Source organism: Podarcis bocagei (assembly GCF_964188305.1).
Source record: "Podarcis bocagei genome assembly, chromosome: 7".
NCBI lineage: Eukaryota > Metazoa > Chordata > Lepidosauria > Squamata > Lacertidae > Podarcis > Podarcis bocagei.
The window spans coordinates 3,780,754-3,797,688 of record NC_138132.1 but is presented as its reverse complement, the minus strand read 5'-3'; the positions used below and the strand labels follow the sequence as shown (position 1 = coordinate 3,797,688).

At 47.1% G+C, this 16,935-nt stretch overlaps 1 protein-coding gene across 1 annotated transcript in view; it reads right to left on the bottom strand.

Annotated features, from left to right (window-relative positions):
* The window catches only part of GPR4 (G protein-coupled receptor 4), a 38,261-nt gene extending 23,355 nt beyond the window's left edge, over positions 1–14,906 (bottom strand). The window contains exon 1 of the mRNA XM_081200556.1: positions 14,691–14,906. The gene's annotated coding sequence lies outside the window, so the exon portion shown is untranslated. The remainder of the gene's footprint in view (positions 1–14,690) is intronic.
* Positions 14,907–16,935: the final 2,029 nt, after the last annotated feature.

The following is a 16,935-nucleotide window of genomic DNA, read 5'->3' as shown; positions in this document are numbered from 1 at the left end:
CCAGCGTCACAATCTCAAACCTTGTTCCCTTCTCTAGACCACAAACCCAAAGAGATTCAGATCAACCGGCAGCGCTTGCCCTCATCTCCTGCTACTGCAACAGCTGCCGATTCGTGCGGATATTTCAGCCTCAACAGATGGAGACGCCATCTCAGGCATCCTTTCGCTCGGGAGAAATACAAAAGCTGCCTTGTGGCAGATCAGAAGGTTTGCCTCTCTCTCCTGGGACTCTCTGCCGCTCTGACTGGCAGCAGATTCTCCAGGGACCAAGAAAACTTCACCACCAGCTTTCTGAGATCCCTTTAACCGGGGTGGGGAGGCATATTCCTATGCCTGGCCCAACCACACCTCCACCCAAGGCCAGCCACTGTTTGAGATTACATTTCCGAGCACAATTCAAAGTGTTGGTGCTGACCTTTAAAGCCCTAAATGGCCTCAAAGGCTCAGGATACCTGAAGGAGCGTCTCCACCCCCATTGTTCTGCCTGGACACTGAGATCCAGCTCCAAGGGCCTTCTGGCTGTTCCCTCATTACAAGAAGTGAGGTTACAGGGAACCAGGCAGAGGGCCTTCTCGGTAGTGGCGCCCGCCCTGTGGAATGCCCTCCCACCAGATGTCAAAAAGAAAAACAACTACCAGATTTTTAGAAGACATGTGAAGGCAGCCCTCTTTAGGGAAGCTTTTGATGTTTAACAGACCACTGTATTTTAATACTTTGTTGGAAGCTGCCCAGAGTGTCTGGGGAAACCCAGCCAGATGGGCAGGGTATAAATAATAAATTATTATTATTGTTGTTGTTGTTGTGATTCTGCTTGCCGCTGCTCAGTGGCCACAAGTTACTTGTACTTGCCCCTTCCAAGGTCTTGAGCTGGAGATGTGTGCCACAATCCGTGCCTCCCGTCCCCAAATGCCAAAATGCAACAGAAAATGTTTTAATAAGTAATTATAATTTTGGGGTTTGATGGTCTTTACAGTACCAGGAGTCAGACTCGAAACATGTGAAATAACGAGAGAGAGAGAAAGACCTGAATCATCTTCCGGGGTCCCAAGTAAGAGGCGGTGGCTTTCCAGCTAGGCTTATAGAATCATCAGAGTTGGAGAGGGGACCCTCAAAGGTCCTCCAGTCCAACCCCCTGCTCCAGCATCCCTGACAGGTGGTGTTGTAAACAAAATCTGCCCTTTTTCCCTTATGGGGTATCCAGGAGCCCATATAGAGTCCTTACATAGGTTCCCTATTGGTAGGAGAAAATAACAGAGGCCAAGCAGAGAATATTGAGAAGCAAAGCAGCTAGTAAGCTTGATCTTTATTGATCTGTTGCAACAGGGTGCTCCCCTCACATGCCGGAAAGGAGGAGGACCCAGAACAAAGGTGTGCCTGCTCTTATATAGACATTTTAAATTTCCTGCCCTGGAGCTCAAGACCACCCCCCAGACACATCATACATACATCACAGAAGGGGTGTAACCTAAGACCACCCCCCCCCCAGAAACATCATACCTACATCACAGAAAAGGTGGTCTACAACAGAAATTTGAGTGTTGTTGTTTTTCCTGTCTTCCAAGTTATCTGATAATAGCTTATCTGATTGCCTTTCCTGGTAGTCTGGCTCACCCTATTCATACACAGACATACCCTTAAGACAGGACTTGTGAAGGAAAAGACAATGGGGAGGCTTTTCCATTTTCCTTTGACCTTGCAGAGAAAACATTTGGTCAGTTTGTTACCGGAAATTGTCTATCTGAGTCCAGTCCTGATATCAGTCTCTATAAGACTTCCTGGCCTCTTTTCTTAGAAAATGCCCCCCCCCTTCTTTCATTCTGTATCTTTCAGGTTTTTTCCCCTTCTTACTTCTGTGCCAGGTAAATTTACTCCCGAGTAAGCTTCCTTTAAAGGAAGCTGCAAAGAGGGAGGAACAATCTTTCCTAAGGTACCCTGCATCTCACTTTCCTATGTGTAGTTATTAAAAAAAATAATAATCTAAATTAGGCTTACTATTCCTCTGCAAATTCAGGAAAAAATTGTTCACTTTTGTATTCCCTTTAAATCAAATCTATGGCTGTTTTAACTATGCTTAATAAAGGGGGTGGGGGGTTCCTCCTACAGTTTGGGAGCCAAAAAAAAGGTTTCAGGTTGGTCTTCCTGTGCTGATCTATGTACGTGCTTGGTTGGTATATTTATGAACATTTAATATATATCTAAGACCTTAAAATTCTTATCACAGTGGGCTGTGGGCTGAAAAACCTTCCAGCCTCTGCCACTGTAGAACAGCCCGTACTGCCAGGAAGTTCATCCCAGTGTTTAATCTAAATCCCCCCCCTTTTTTTGTGTAATATGGATCAATTGGCTCCAAATCTTCTCCATCACTTGTATGTGGCAGCCCTTTGGATACTGGGAGATCAGATCTCTTCCTCCATGAATCTCTCTAATCCTCTTTTAAAACCATCCACATTGGTAGCCATCAGTGCCTCCAGTGGCAGAGAGTTCCATAGGTCAACTGAGCATGGCATGAAGAAGGACTTGGCTGCCAGACTGCCTCTCCTATCTGTCTCCGCTTCTCCAGCTGGCAAAACAGGGATCCATCATGTCTGGCTGTTTCCCTCTCCCAGGACTTGGGTCTCTCCTAGCTGCTCACTGTCTATGATCACAGAACTGCAGGTTTGAAAGGGACCCCTGAGGGTCATCCATTCCAACCCCCTGCAATGCAGGGATCGCAGCTAAACGGCGTTGCCCTCTTTGCATGTTTGTGAGTGTCCTCCTTCAGTTGTTGGTGCCTGGAGGGGTATTGTGGCATGTCCTCTTCTAGAAACCGACCTCTGATCATGAGGCCTAGAAACTTGTTCTTTCCGAGAAGTTGAGTCGCTGCTGGGAATCCTCAACTACGTGGCCTGGCAGAGACATCAGCCCTGGAGCCCCCGAGAGGTTAAGGCATGAAGGGACCCCTGCTCATATGCCAAAAGCACCCATGGAGACACCCAGGAAGTCCGACCCAGACAGGATGGAGGTGTTAACAGCGGGGCAGGCAATTCGTTCTGGGGAGGGTCACCCCCTCCTTGAAGGATCCGGTGCGTGACTTTGATCAAAAGTGCATTTTATCAGCTGCAGGCATCTCTGTTTGCAGAAGAAACACAATCGGAATGATCAAGGGGTGGAGCAGTTCTCCGAAGAGGAAAGGTTACAACATTTGGGGTTGCTTTTTAAAATGTTTTATCTAGCCAAAAGGCTAGATAAATGGGGTGGGGGGCAGAGAGAGAGACCTCACAGAGGTGTGCTAAATTATGCATGTTGTAGAGAAACATTATCCCTTCCATAATACTAGAACCCAGTGGGGCCTTATCCAGTACAGTGGTGCCTCGCAAGACAAAAAGAATCCGTTCTGTGATTCTCTTCGTCTAGAGGTTTTTTCGTCTTGCGAAGCAAGCCCATTGACAGATTAGCGGATTAGCGCTATTAGCGCCTTTTAGCGGCTTTTAGCGGCTTATCGGATCAGCTGATAAGCGGCTTAGCAGCTTAGAAAAAGGGGGGAGGGGAAAAACCCGCAGGAACTCGCAAGACATTTTCGTCTTGCGAAGCAAGCCCATAGGAGATTCGTTTTGCGAAGCACCTACAAAACAGAAAACTCTTTCATCTAGCGAGTTTTCCATCTTGCGAGGCATTCGTCTTGCGGGGCACCACTGTACAGCTGAAGCTCTGGGATTTGCTCCCAGGAGAGGCAGCGATGGTCACCAGCATAAATATCTTTAAAATGCACTGGCAGTGTAAAACACAGTAAATGAATGAATGGAGGATTGGTAATTTTGTGGGCATCCATCGGTCTGCAGAGACAATGGCGTGTGCTTCTGCGGGCCAAATCAAACTGCTGGAGAATCACAGCGCTTGCTGTAGCTGCAGAGACCGGTAACTCATAACTGCATTGTTTTTGCTGTGCTAGCATCACCAAAGTGACCTCCGCAGCGACTGTGTCTGGAGCTCCTGGGCTGCCAAGTTGACAAGACCCCCTCACGGATGTGGTCCAACGGAAAGCAGAGGAAGACATTTGGCACCGGCTTGGCAGGAGGAGTTGCTGGCCGGAGGCGTACAAGGCGTCATCCAACTGCCTTAGAGATTTGTGTAGGCTTTGCTCCCAAGTCTTTTCTTCTCCTAAAGAAGGTTTAGGATCGAGAGTTTTCCTTCTCCTGGAAGGGCTACCTTCCCAGGTGGACGAGCCCCACCTGCCCAATAATAGTCCCACTCTATTCTACATTTGTAGCGATGTATGGAAGTGAGAGCTGGACCATAAAGAAGGCTGATCGCCGAAGAATGGATGCTTTTGAATTCTGGTGCTGGAGGAGACTCTTGAGAGTCCCATGGACTGCAAGAAGACCAAAGATTCTGAAGGAAATCAGCCCTGGGTGCTCACTGGAAGGACAGATCCTGAAGCTGAGGCTCCAAGACTTTGGCCACCTCAGGAGAAGAGAAGACTCCCTGGAAAAGACCCTGATGTTGGGAAAGATGGAGGGCCTAAGGAGAAGGGGACGACAGAGGACAAGATGGTGGGACAGTGTTCTTGAAGCTACCAGCATGAGTTTGACCAAACTGCAGGAGGCAGTGGAAGACAGGAGTGCCTGGCGTGCTCTGGTCCAGGGGGTCACAAAGAGTCGGACACGACTAAACAACAACAACAACAACATTCTGCTTTGATCAGGCCACCCCTGGAGCACTGTGTCCCGTTCTGGGTGCCACAGTTTAAGATGGATACTGACAAGCTGGAAGGTGTGCAGAGGAGCCTTATGAGGAACGGTTGAAGGAGTTGGGTATGTGTAGCCTGCAGAAGGGAAGACTGAGAGCTGACAGGACAGCCATCTTCAAATATCTAAAGGGCTGTCTCATGGAAGAGGGAGCCAGCTTGTTTTCTCCTGCTCTGGAGGGTAGGACTCGAACCCGTGGCTTCAAGTTGCAAGGAAGGAGATTCCAATGAAACATTAGAAATACCTTTTTGGCCAGGAAGAGCTGTTTGACATTGGAATGGGCTCCCTCTGAAGGTGGTGGACCTTGGAGGTTTTTAAACAGGTTGAATGACCATTGGTCAGGGATGCTTCAGTTGAGGCTCCTGCATTTCCGGGGGTCAGACTGGATGACCCTCGGGTGTCCCTTCCCACTCTAAAATTTTGTGGCTCTATGATATTAGGAGAAGGTATTTCTCTGATTTCGTTTTGAATTGCCTGCATTCAGAAAACAGGAAAGACTATAAGGTATCTATGATTCAGATAAACAGTGCAGCCCCAGGGCCAGGCTGTCCTAAGGGGAGACCTGTTTCCTTTTCCCCCCTTTGAAGTTAGGCTGGTCATGAGGAACTATCCAGGCCTGTCTTTTAAGTCATGTTCTCCCTTCATCCCTCTCTCTCTCTCCCCCAGAGCCATTAAGCCAGGCAGATTAAGACCCTCCTAGCGCCACATTTTCCCAAAGCAAGCAGAAGCATTTAGGGAAGGGGGAGAGGCAGTTTTAACCAGGTTGCTCATTTATGCCCCGGCTGCCGCCTCCATGTGTTCCGTAGGCTTCAGAAATTGCATTTGCGCTGATGCAATTACCGCCTTAAACTCGTTTTTTATCGTCGCAATTTTGTTAGCTGGTGCCGACGGGCGGCAAAAATGAAAATATAAATAGGATCCGGGGAGGGCCCCCGCGTAGCTGGGGAGAGAGGAGGAATCTTCATTCTTTGTGTGCTAGAAATACTAAAAAAGAGAGAGAGAAATTGCTGTGAGGAGGCTCCACTTTCAATGCTGCATTGACTTAGTGCAGAGTTGGACTAAACATTAGGAAAAACTTTCTGACAGCAAGGGCTGTTTGATAGTGGAACAATCTCCCTTGGGAAGTGGTCGATTCTCCTTCATTTGAGGTTTTTAAGCAGAGGTTGGGTGGCCATCTGCCATGGATGCTTTAGCTGAGATCCCTGCACTGCAGCGGGTTGGACTAGATGACCCCAGGGGTCCCTTCCAACTCTACAATCCTATGAACCTGGTGCCCTGCACATGTTCTGAGCATCTCCCATCAGGTAGAATGCTGCTGTCAACAGTGCAGGCTGGACGCAGAAGAATCTTTCTGTGCTCACTGGCCGAGGGATGAAGGAAGCGGGTTGACACCAGAGATCACAGTGATTTGTCCATCCTTCCAGCCCGGTTTTGCATGCGTCTTTCCCGCATCGCCTGCTGTATCCTCCCTTAACAGCCTCCACCGACCAGGGGGAGGCGGTGTGACGGTGTTTGAAGAAGATGCTGGCACTGTTAAAAGCTATTGGCTCATGTTGACATGAGCCAACAGTGTGACACGGCAGCTAAAAAAGCCAATGCAATTCTGGGCTGCATCAATAGGAGTATAGCATCTAGATCAAGGGAAGTAATAGTGCCACTGTATTCTGCTCTGGTCAGACCTCACCTGGAGTACTGTGTCCAGTTCTGGGCACCAGAGTTCAAGAAGGACACTGACAAACTGGAATGTGTCCAGAGGAGGGCAACCAAAATGGTCAAAGGCCTGGAAACGATGCCTTATGAGGAACGGCTAAGGGAGCTGGACATGTTTAGCCTGGAGAAGAGGAGGTTAAGGGGTGATATGATAGCCATGTTCAAATATATAAAAGGATGTCACATAGAGGAGGGAGAAAGGTTGTTTTCTGCTGCTCCAGAGAAGCGGACACGGAGCAATGGATCCAAACTACAAGAAAGAAGATTCCACCTAAACATTAGGAAGAACTTCCTGACAGTAAGAGCTGTTTGACAGTGGAATTTGCTGCCAAGGAGTGTGGTGGAGTCTCCTACTTTGGAGGTCTTTAAGCAGAGGCTTGACAACCATATGTCAGGAGTGCTCTGATGGTGTTTCCTGCTTGGCAGGGGGTTGGACTCGATGGCCCTTGTGGTCTCTTCCAACTCTATGATTCTATGATTCTATGATTCTATGATTCTATGATTCTATGATTCTATGATTCTATGATTCTATGATTCTATCATCTCGGTTACAGAACCCAGTGGAGATTAGAAATTGTTTCCAGAGGTACTTTAAACAACTATATGCACAAGGGCCACAGAAAGAAATTGACATAGATCGATTTTTGAAAATAAATGGACTACAAAAAAATCTCTCAAGAAAACAAGCTAATGTTGAATTATAAAATAACTGAACAGGAGGTAGAAGGTGCCATCCAGAATATGCAATTGGGTAAATCTCCAGGACCGGATGGCTTAACTTCAAGATACTATAGATCTCTGAAAAGTTGGATAATACAACCACTAAAGGAAGTCTGTAATGAAATTTTGGAAGGGAAAAAAGCACCAGAGTCGTGGAAGGAGGCGTACATTACACTTATACCGAAAATTGAGTCTGAGAAGACACAGCTTAAGAATTACCACCCCATATCTCTGCTTAATGTGGATTATAAAATTTTTGCAGATATTTTGGCTAAAAGATTAAAAAAAAGTATTAGTGGAAGAGATACATAAAGATCAAGCAGGCTCTCTCCTGGGCAGACACTTGTCTGATAATACGAGAAACATAATTAACATTTTGGAGAAATTACAAGTGAACATTAATACCAAGGCAGTTTTGATATTTGTGGACGCAGAGAAAGCTTTTGACAACATTTCCTGGGGTTTCATGAAGAAGAACCTACAGGGGATGGGGGTTGGTCAAGGTTTTGGAAATGGTATAAGTGCAATATATTCTGAACAAAAGGCCAAACTAATTGTTAACAATGTGGTGATGGAGGAATTTAAGATAGAGAAAGGGACACGACAAGGTTGCCCAATTTCCCTATTGCTTTTTATTTCGGTCCTGGAGGTTCTTTTAAATATGATTAGAAGGGACCAATTGGTTAAGGGTATACAAGTCGGAGCTAAACAGTATAAATTGAAAGCATTCGCAGATGACTTAGTATTGACATTACAGGAGCCAGAATCTAGTACTAAAATAGTAATAGAACTGATTCAAGAATTTGGTCAGGTTGCAGGATTTAAGTTGAATAAGTTAAAAACTAAGGTTTTAGAGAAAAATCTAACAGCGATTAAGAGAGAGAGGTTTCAGAAGGAGACAGGATTAACACTGGTTAAGAAAGTGAAATATTTAGGGGTTAACATGACTGCTAAAAATGTGAATTTATTTAAGGATAACTATGAAAAATGTTGGACTGAAGTGAAAAAAGACTTAGAAATATGGTCAAATTTGAAGCTTTCACTGCTAGGCCGTATCGCTGCGATAAAGATGAATGTATTGCCAAGAATGTTGTTTTTGTTTCAAACACTGCAAATTTTGGACAAAATGGACTGTTTCAAGAAGTGGCAGAGAGCTATTTCCAGATTTGTCTGGCAGGGCAAGAAGCCTAGAATAAAATTCAAAATACTAACGGATGCAAAAGAAAGAGGTGGATTTGCCCTGCCAGACCTTAAACTTTACTATGAATCAGCCGCATTTTGCTGGCTGAGAGAATGGCTGCTTCTTGAAAACACAGACATTTTGGATTTAGAAGGTTTTAACAATGTATTTGGGTGGCATGCATATTTGTGGTATGATAAGGTCAAAGCACATGAAGCATTTAAAAACCATATTGTCAGGAAAGCATTGTTTAATGTCTGGACAAGATATAAGGACCAACTTGAAAATAAAACCCCAAGGTGGTTGTCACCGATGGAAGCGAAGGCTCAGAAAAAGCTCAATATGGAGGCCAAATGGCCGAAATATTGGGAAATTCTGGAACAAGAGGGAGATAAATTGAAATTGCAGAGCTTTGAAAAACTAAAAAATAAAGTGCGAGATTGGCTTCATTATTATCAAATAATGGAGGCATACAATTTGGACAAGAAAATTGGCTTCCAGGTGGAAAAATCAAAACTGGAAACAGAACGGTTAGATCCTAAAGTTAAGAATTTGTCAAGAATGTATAACTTGCTGTTGAAATGGAATACTCAAGATGAAACAGTGAAATCTGTTATGATTAAATGGGCACAAGATGTTGGACATAACATTATGATGGCTGACTGGGAACAGTTATGGACCACAGGTATGAAGTTCACGGCATGTAATGCCTTAAGAGAGAATATTATGAAAATGATATACAGGTGGTACATGACACCAGTCAAGCTTGCAAAAATCTATCATTTGCCCGATAATAAATGTTGGAAATGTAAAGAAACTGAAGGTACATTCTTTCACCTTTGGTGGACGTGCCCAAGGATTAAGGCTTTCTGGGAGATGATCTATAATGAAATGAAAAAGGTATTCAAATACTGTATACCTTCCTGAAGAAACCAGAGGCCTTTCTCCTGGGCATAGTCGGCCAATTGGTGCCAAAGAAGGACAGAACTTTTTTATGTATGCAACAACAGCAGCAAGAATACTTATTGCAAAGTACTGGAAGACACAAGATCTACACACTCTGGAAGAATGGCAGATGAAGGTGATTGACTACATGGAACTGGCGGAAGTGACTGGCAGAATCCGAGACCAGGGAGAAGAGTCAGTGGAAGAAGATTGGAAGAAATTTAAAGACTATTTACAGAAATACTGTAAAATTAATGAATGTTAGAATGATGTCGGAATGAGGCTAAGGGGTTTTTAGTAGCAATGTTACAAGGAGTATGTAAAAATGGACTGCTAACAGATGAGAATATACAGTTAATACATATTAAGACAAAGGACTAAGATAAAAACAAAGAGGGAAAGGATTTGTTGAATTAACTTACTGAACTGGAATACAAAAAGGGGAGGTGCGAGGAGGTCAGGGAAACAAGTGAATGAAAGACAAGATATGGAAAGATTGATTTGTTTTTAATTGTTTTTACTTTTTTGTATTTTGTTTTCTCTTTTTTCTTTTTTTATCTTTTATTATTATTATTATTATTGTAACTTTTTTTTGAAACTTTAATAAATATCTTATAAAAAAAAAGCTATCATCTCGGGAAATCGTTTGTGATACGCCTGAACTCTTTGTCCCCAAACACCCACAGCCTGCTCCTTAAGGGTTCCTTGCCAAGGGGGGGGGGGAGGTTTTCAGGGAGGGAGGGGGAAAGCCTCCAGATCAGGGACCAGCTCTGTCAAAGGGGGCACAGCTCAGTGTCCCACACGGGGTACAATCCGCCACTAAGTCCTCCCACATAATCCCTACTGAAATGTATCGATGTCAGTGGGACACTTGTCCAGGAGCCCCAAAGGCTGCCCAGATCCAGGTAAAGGTAAAGGGACCCCTGACCATTAGGTCCAGTCGTGACCGACTCTGGGGTTGCGGCGCTCATCTCGCTTTACTGGCCGAGGGAGCCGGCGTACAGCTTCCAGGTCATGTGGCCAGCATGACTAAGCTGCTTCTGGCGAACCAGAGCAGTGCACGGAAACGCCGTTTACCTTCCCGCAAGAGCGATACCTATTTATCTACTTGCACTTTGACGTGCTTTCGAACTGCTAGGTTGGCAGGAGCAGGGACCGAGCAACGGGAGCTCACCCCGTCGCAGGGATTCGAACCGCCGACCTTCTGATCGGCAAGTCCTAGGCTCTGTGGTTTAACCCACAGCGCCACCCACGTCCCTGGACAGATCCAGTTGTTGTTTAGTCGCTTAGTCGTGTCCGACGCTTCGTGACCCCATGGACCAGAGCACGCCAGGCCCTCCTGTCTTCCACTGCCTCCCGCAGCTTGGTCAAACTCATGCTGGTAGCTTCGAGAACACTGTCCCACCATCTCGTCCTCTGTCGTCCCCTTCTCCTTGCGCCCTCCATCTTTCCCAGTTAGGACACTGCTAAGGGCCCCTCCAGACATCCTTTTTTTTTTTTTTAATTGTGCATTCACAATGAATTGCACTCGTGACACTGTCAGGGCGGTTAGACGTGATTCTGCTTTCAGTAGCTTTTCTGCCTGCAAAAGCTGTGGGGTAGTCATCCCACTCTGTTTCCAGAACTTCCAGCGGAAATTCTGACTTCCTTTGACGCCACAGATGATGGCGATGATGATGGTGGTGGTGGTGGTGATGATTTTATTATTCCTGGGGTGTGGGGGGGGGGTGTCCTGCTTTTGTTGCGCTGTAGTACAAGATTGCCTCTCCAGATGGCAATCATAGAATTGTAGAGATGGGTCATATCCAGCCCCCTGCAATGCAAAAGAATCTCCAACGGCTTAATTAAGACCCTACAACGAGGAGAGTCTGCCACATTCCTAGGTTGTCTGTTCCATGGTTAAAACAGCTCTTAGCCCTCAGAGAGTTCTTCTTAATATTTGGTTGGAATAGCATTCCTGGTATTTGGCTGGAATCTCCCTTCTAGCAATTTGAATCCGTGGGTCCCACCCTCTGGGGCAGCAGAAAAACAAGCTTGCTCCAACATCCATGGGACAGCCCTTCAAAGATTTAAAGGTGGCTAGCATATTACTTCTCTCCCCCCCCCTTTATTTAGTTATTTAATTTACTTAACATAATTGTTACAAAATCTAAGCAAAATATTGCAAATACATACGTATATATTTCAGATAAGCAAACATAGATAAAAAAACAAAAGAGAAAAAGAAGAAGAAAAGTTGGAAGAATTTCTTCCAAATTTATTCTATAAATATCTCAATATGAAAATAATAATAAAATTTCGTTGATTGACTTCCGTTGCTTACACTGCACTTCCTATATACATTTTAAGCAAGATTGCATCTGTTATTCCGTATTTTCCCCATGCAATCTCACACAAATATTCTAATCAATATGTTTTCTAAATCTTTCATAAATCTATTCTAAACACAACGAAAACTTTACATTTAATCTAGCATATTGCTTCTCAACTGTTCCTCGTGAGGCTTGGCTGTCCAGATCCACACGGGAAAAGTCCCAAAACAACTAATGAAATGGCATGACGTGTGGATGGTCTCGTATAAATCCTGACACACGATTATTACGTCAATGGCATAGCCTCGTGGGCAGGAGCACGAGGGTCATCTCATCCAGCCCCCTGGAATGGAGGAATATTTCACCCAGGGCCCTGAGATTCAGAGTCCCGTGCTGCAGAAATGGAGCTATAGATGTTGCAGAATACCACCCACATGGGGAAATGCCAGTCCGTAACCAGAACATAGCACAGTCTTGACTTTAAAGGCTGCCAGTGGCTCTCAAGGTTTTAGAAGTCTCCTTTTGGGGGTCCATAACTGACCTCAGTGGCTAAGGGGGCAGAAGGTCCAGGGAACTGGGAGAGACAGGCAGCAGTTCCCTCTGCCATCCTGGAGACATTAGGCCATGTCTAAAAGGGCTGCGGGTGGCACTGTGGGTTAAACCACAGAGCCTAGGACTTGCCAGTCAGAAGGTTGGCGGTTCGAATCCCTGCGACGGGGTGAGCTCCCATTGTCGGTCCCTGCTCCTGCCAACCTAGCAGTTCGAAAGCACATCAAAGTGCAAGTAGATAAATAGGGACCGCTCCAGCAGGAAGGTAAACGGCGTTTCCATGCGCTGCTCTGGTTTGCCAGAAGTGGCTAAGTCATGCTGGCTACATGACCCGGAAGCTGTACGCCGGCTCCCTCGGCCAGTAAAGCAAGATGAGCACCGCAACTCCAGAGTCGGCCACGACTGGACCTAATGGTCAGGGGTCCCTTTACCTTTACCTAAAATTACTTCTGGGTCACCAGCGATCAGAAGAGGGGCTGACATTCATGTGTGGGGGGGAGACCCAGTGCAATCTTTGAGGCCCCTAATCAGGGCGCAAAGAGAATCACCGCTGCGATTTCCGCACTGAAGCGGGCTGAGTACCTGGAGTACTGTGTCCAGTTCTGGGCACCACAATTCAAGAAGGACACTGACAAACTGGAACGTGTCCAGAGGAGGGCAACCAAAATGGTCAAAGGCCTGGAAACGATGCCTTATGAGGAACGGCTAAGGGAGCTGGGCATGTTTAGCCTGGAGAAGAGGAGGTTAAGGGGTGATATGATAGCCATGTTCAAATATATAAAAGGATGTCACCTAGAGGAGGGAGAAAGGTTGTTTTCTGCTGCTCCAGAGAAGCGGACACGGAGCAATGGATCCAAACTACAAGAAAGAAGATTCCACCTAAACATTAGGAAGAACTTCCTGACAGTAAGAGCTGTTTGACAGTGGAATTTGCTGCCAAGGAGTGTGGTGGAGTCTCCTACTTTGGAGGTCTTTAAGCAGAGGCTTGACAACCATATGTCAGGAGTGCTCTGATGGTGTTTCCTGCTTGGCAGGGGGTTGGACTCGATGGCCCTTGTGGTCTCTTCCAACTCTAGGATTCTATGAGCTAGATAAGCTTTGGGGGTCCCTTTGGGCTCTGCAATTCTCCTGCCTGTTTGCCCCTTCTTCTTAACACCCAACCTGAAGAGGAGTTCTGGGGTGTTTGAAAGCTTGGTCTCCACTTCCGTTGGTCCTACTTAAAGGTTGCAACTCCACTGTTCCTTTTGGGTATCTACGATTGACTGAGGTCCCTGCATTTTAGGGGGTTGGACTAGATGACCCTAGGGTCCCTTTTCTATAACTCTACAGTTCTATGATACTTTCCCAGTTGGACCGATATGGAGCTTCATTTGAGCCTGGCCTTAATTCCAGAATCTTTTTTCAGCCCCAGGAGTCAGATCTGGAGCATTCAAAGGCCCCTGGGGACGTGCAGAGTACATTCCTCACTAAGCAAACAGCCCTGCACGTTATGTATTTTCGCTAGGAACATTCGTCAGGTGCTTTTATATACTTTTAGACGCCTGCTAAATATATATATTTCAGCAAGCCAGTCTGTCCGGACGTGTAATTTAGTCATACATAACTTGTTTTTGAATTCGGCTGATTTCTATCTGCGTGGTTATTTCACTGTTTTATGTACACAGCTGAGAGATTTGCTGATTATCAGGCGGTTTGTAAAATTTATTGAACAGTTAAGTGTGTGGACTAGATCATCCAGGGCGAAGGGCTTAATTTCTAAGCAGGGCTTAGAACCCCAGAACCTTTCCTTTTATAAATTAACCATGGACTGGACTACCCATTTGTCTGGCTCAACCTGGCACAGACTCTAAAGGAGTAAAGTTTGCCAAGGCAAAAGAATTTTTAAAAGCCAGCCTGCTTTCCTGAGTCTGCCGAATGTCAGGCGTGGTGTGACAGATTTGGGTAGGGAGCCCATTATTATTTGCTACCCTGAGGGCAAAGACCCGAGTGCGAATCTGTACTCAGCTATGATGCTTACTGGGGTTTATTTGGGGGGGGGGTGAGGTTCTGTCCACAGCCTCATCTACCTGGCAGGGTTGTTCTGAAGATAAATGGGGATAGCCCACTCTAATGTACATGTGCGTTTTATCCTAAGCTGCACTCAGTTGTTTTTGTAAAAAAAAAAAAAAAAAGCAACCGGTAAATTTAGTTAATTTAATTTAACCCATTTTAATGTATGTGTCTATTACTGTTGCAAGTCGCTCGGAATTGTCAAGGGACCGCTCCAACCCCCTGAGATATTTCCGTCTATTAAAAAGTGACTAATAGGTGCAATTAATTGCAATCGTATAATTCAATCTCTAAGAGGAAAACTTAACCATCACCATGCGCAAAAGCGGCTGCCCAGAAAGAGAAGGGAAAAACACTCTGCACGTGCTCAGGGGACGTGTTCTCTCGCGCCGTGGCGCAGGAAGAGGAGCCCCAGCCCAAGAGAACGGGGGTCCCCCCACCCACGTCTCCACGGCTCTCCTTTCCCAAACGCGCAATGCGCCCCGATGCGCTGCTGCTCACCTCCGTCCCGGCCGGTCGATGGAGAGGAGGCGGGTGGTCTCTCCGGGGCTCCCGAGGGGGCTTCTGTCCGCCGCTGCCGCCTGCTCATGCCGCCGCCGTCGGGGCATCGTGCCGGGCTCCCATCGGGGTCTCCCTCCGGGCAGGTGCGCTTGGCTCGGGGGCGCAAAGACGAGCAGGGCGCGCCGGCTCAGCTGCGCTCGCCCGGCTCGCCCCGACTGAGCAGCGGCTGCCCGGCGGCTCCTTTCCCCGGAGCCAGCCGCCCGCCCTCCTTCCCTCTCTCCCGGGGCGGGGAACGGGGGCGGGGGGGGGGGGGAGCAGCCGTAACCCTCTCGTCGCCGGAGCCTCCGCGGAGAGCCCTAGAAGAACGGCGGAACTGGAAAGGGACCGCAAGGGTCATCCAGCCCAACCCCAGGCTGCGACGCGCGAATCTTTTGCTCCAAGCAGAACTCGAACCCAAGACCTTGGGATTAAAAGCCTCGGGCTCCATCGGCCGAGCTGTTCCAACCGCCGTCTAAGGAGCTGCTTATCCCTCTGGGGTGGGTATGCATGGGGTGGGGGCACCCCCTCGACAGAGATCTCCCCCACGCACAGGGAGCCCGTTTGAGAAAAGGCAAAAAAATGGATTGGGGGGGGTTTTGAGAAGTCTCCCCCCCCCCAGTGGCGTAGCGTGGGTTGTAAGCACCCGTGGCAAGGCAAGTAATTTGCGCCCCCTAACCCGTGGATTTGCGCCCCCTAACCCTAACCCCCAGATGTTGCGCCCGGTGCAGCCGGGCCCCCCTGCACCCCCCACGCTACGCCACTGTCCCCCCCCCCCAACCAATTCCTATATACCTTCCCTGGTTAATAGGAGTTCCTCCCCCCCAAACCCCTGCATGCTTCGATGACAGCAGATGTTGCGGACTAGCCGCATGAGTGAGTTTTGGTACTTTGAGCTCTGAAGAGTTTCCCTGGGTTGACGTGTCTGGGGGGGGGTGAGCTGCTGAAGCTGAACCCCCAAAGATGAGAGTGGGGAGGATCCCTGGGGGGGGGGGGTTAACCGTTTGAGAGCCAGAGCCCTGGCCATCAGCCTGAAGTGGGGCTGGACGTTCATCATCATCATCATCATCATCACTTTTAATTTGTATACAGTGGTACCTTGGGTTACATACGCTTCAGGTTACACACTCCACTAAGCCAGAAATAGTGCTTCAGGTTAAGAACTTTGCTTCAGGATGAGAACAGAAATCGTGCTCCGGCAGTGCAGCGGCAGCAGGAGGCCCCATTAGCTAAAGTGGTACTTCAGGTTAAGAACTTTGCTTCAGGATGAGAACAGAAATCGGGCTCCGGCGGCACGGCGGCAGCAGGAGGCCCCATTAGCTAAAGTGGTACTTCAGGTTAAGAACGGTTTCAGGTTAAGAACCGACCTCCGGAACGAATTAAGTACTTAACCCGAGGTACCACTGTACCGCCTTTCTATTTTACAATATTCAAGGTGGTTTACAAGCTGAAGAAACCAAGAATGTACAACTTATAACAATCTAATGATAATAAAACAGCTTTGAAATAAGCAATCTACATCAAATAAAGTAACATTCAACCGTCATTAGAATAGTATAAAATAATAATATCAGCATATAAAAATTAAACGGCCTCTCAGTCTGTAGAGCATGAGACTCTAAATCTCAAGATCGTGAGTTTAAACCCCGTGTTGGGTAGGTGATCCCTGCATTGCAGAGGGTTGGGCTAGATGACCGCAGGGTCCCTTCTAATTCTACAGTTCCAGGACTGTGGAGGTCAGGCCTGACTGGCTGGAACACGGGTCCACTTGGCAGCCCTTAAGAGCGGGGCGAAGCCTCTCAGGACCGCCCCTGCCCCCTCCTGAATTAGTCCATGGGGCGAATGAATCGCCACCCGCCCCTGAGCAGGGTTCACTTCCTCAAGACCAGCTTGGCAACAGGATACCTGGGCTCAGGACCCTCGGCCCCGAGTTCGAGATTAACCCGACGGGCTCGTGCTTTGCCAGCCAACCCACGGTGATAATTAACCTACTACGCAAAGCCGCAACGGTGCAGATGAGCACCTTCTCCAACGAAACTGAACTCTGGAAGATTCGGGGTGGAGAAAAGGGACTACTTATTCACACAAATGCATTGTTAAACTGCGGAACTCCCTGCCACAGGAGGCAGTGATGGCCAACAGTTCAGATGGCTTTTTATTTTTTTAATAATTTTTTTATTAGGAAATTAAACAAAACATATTATCTTAA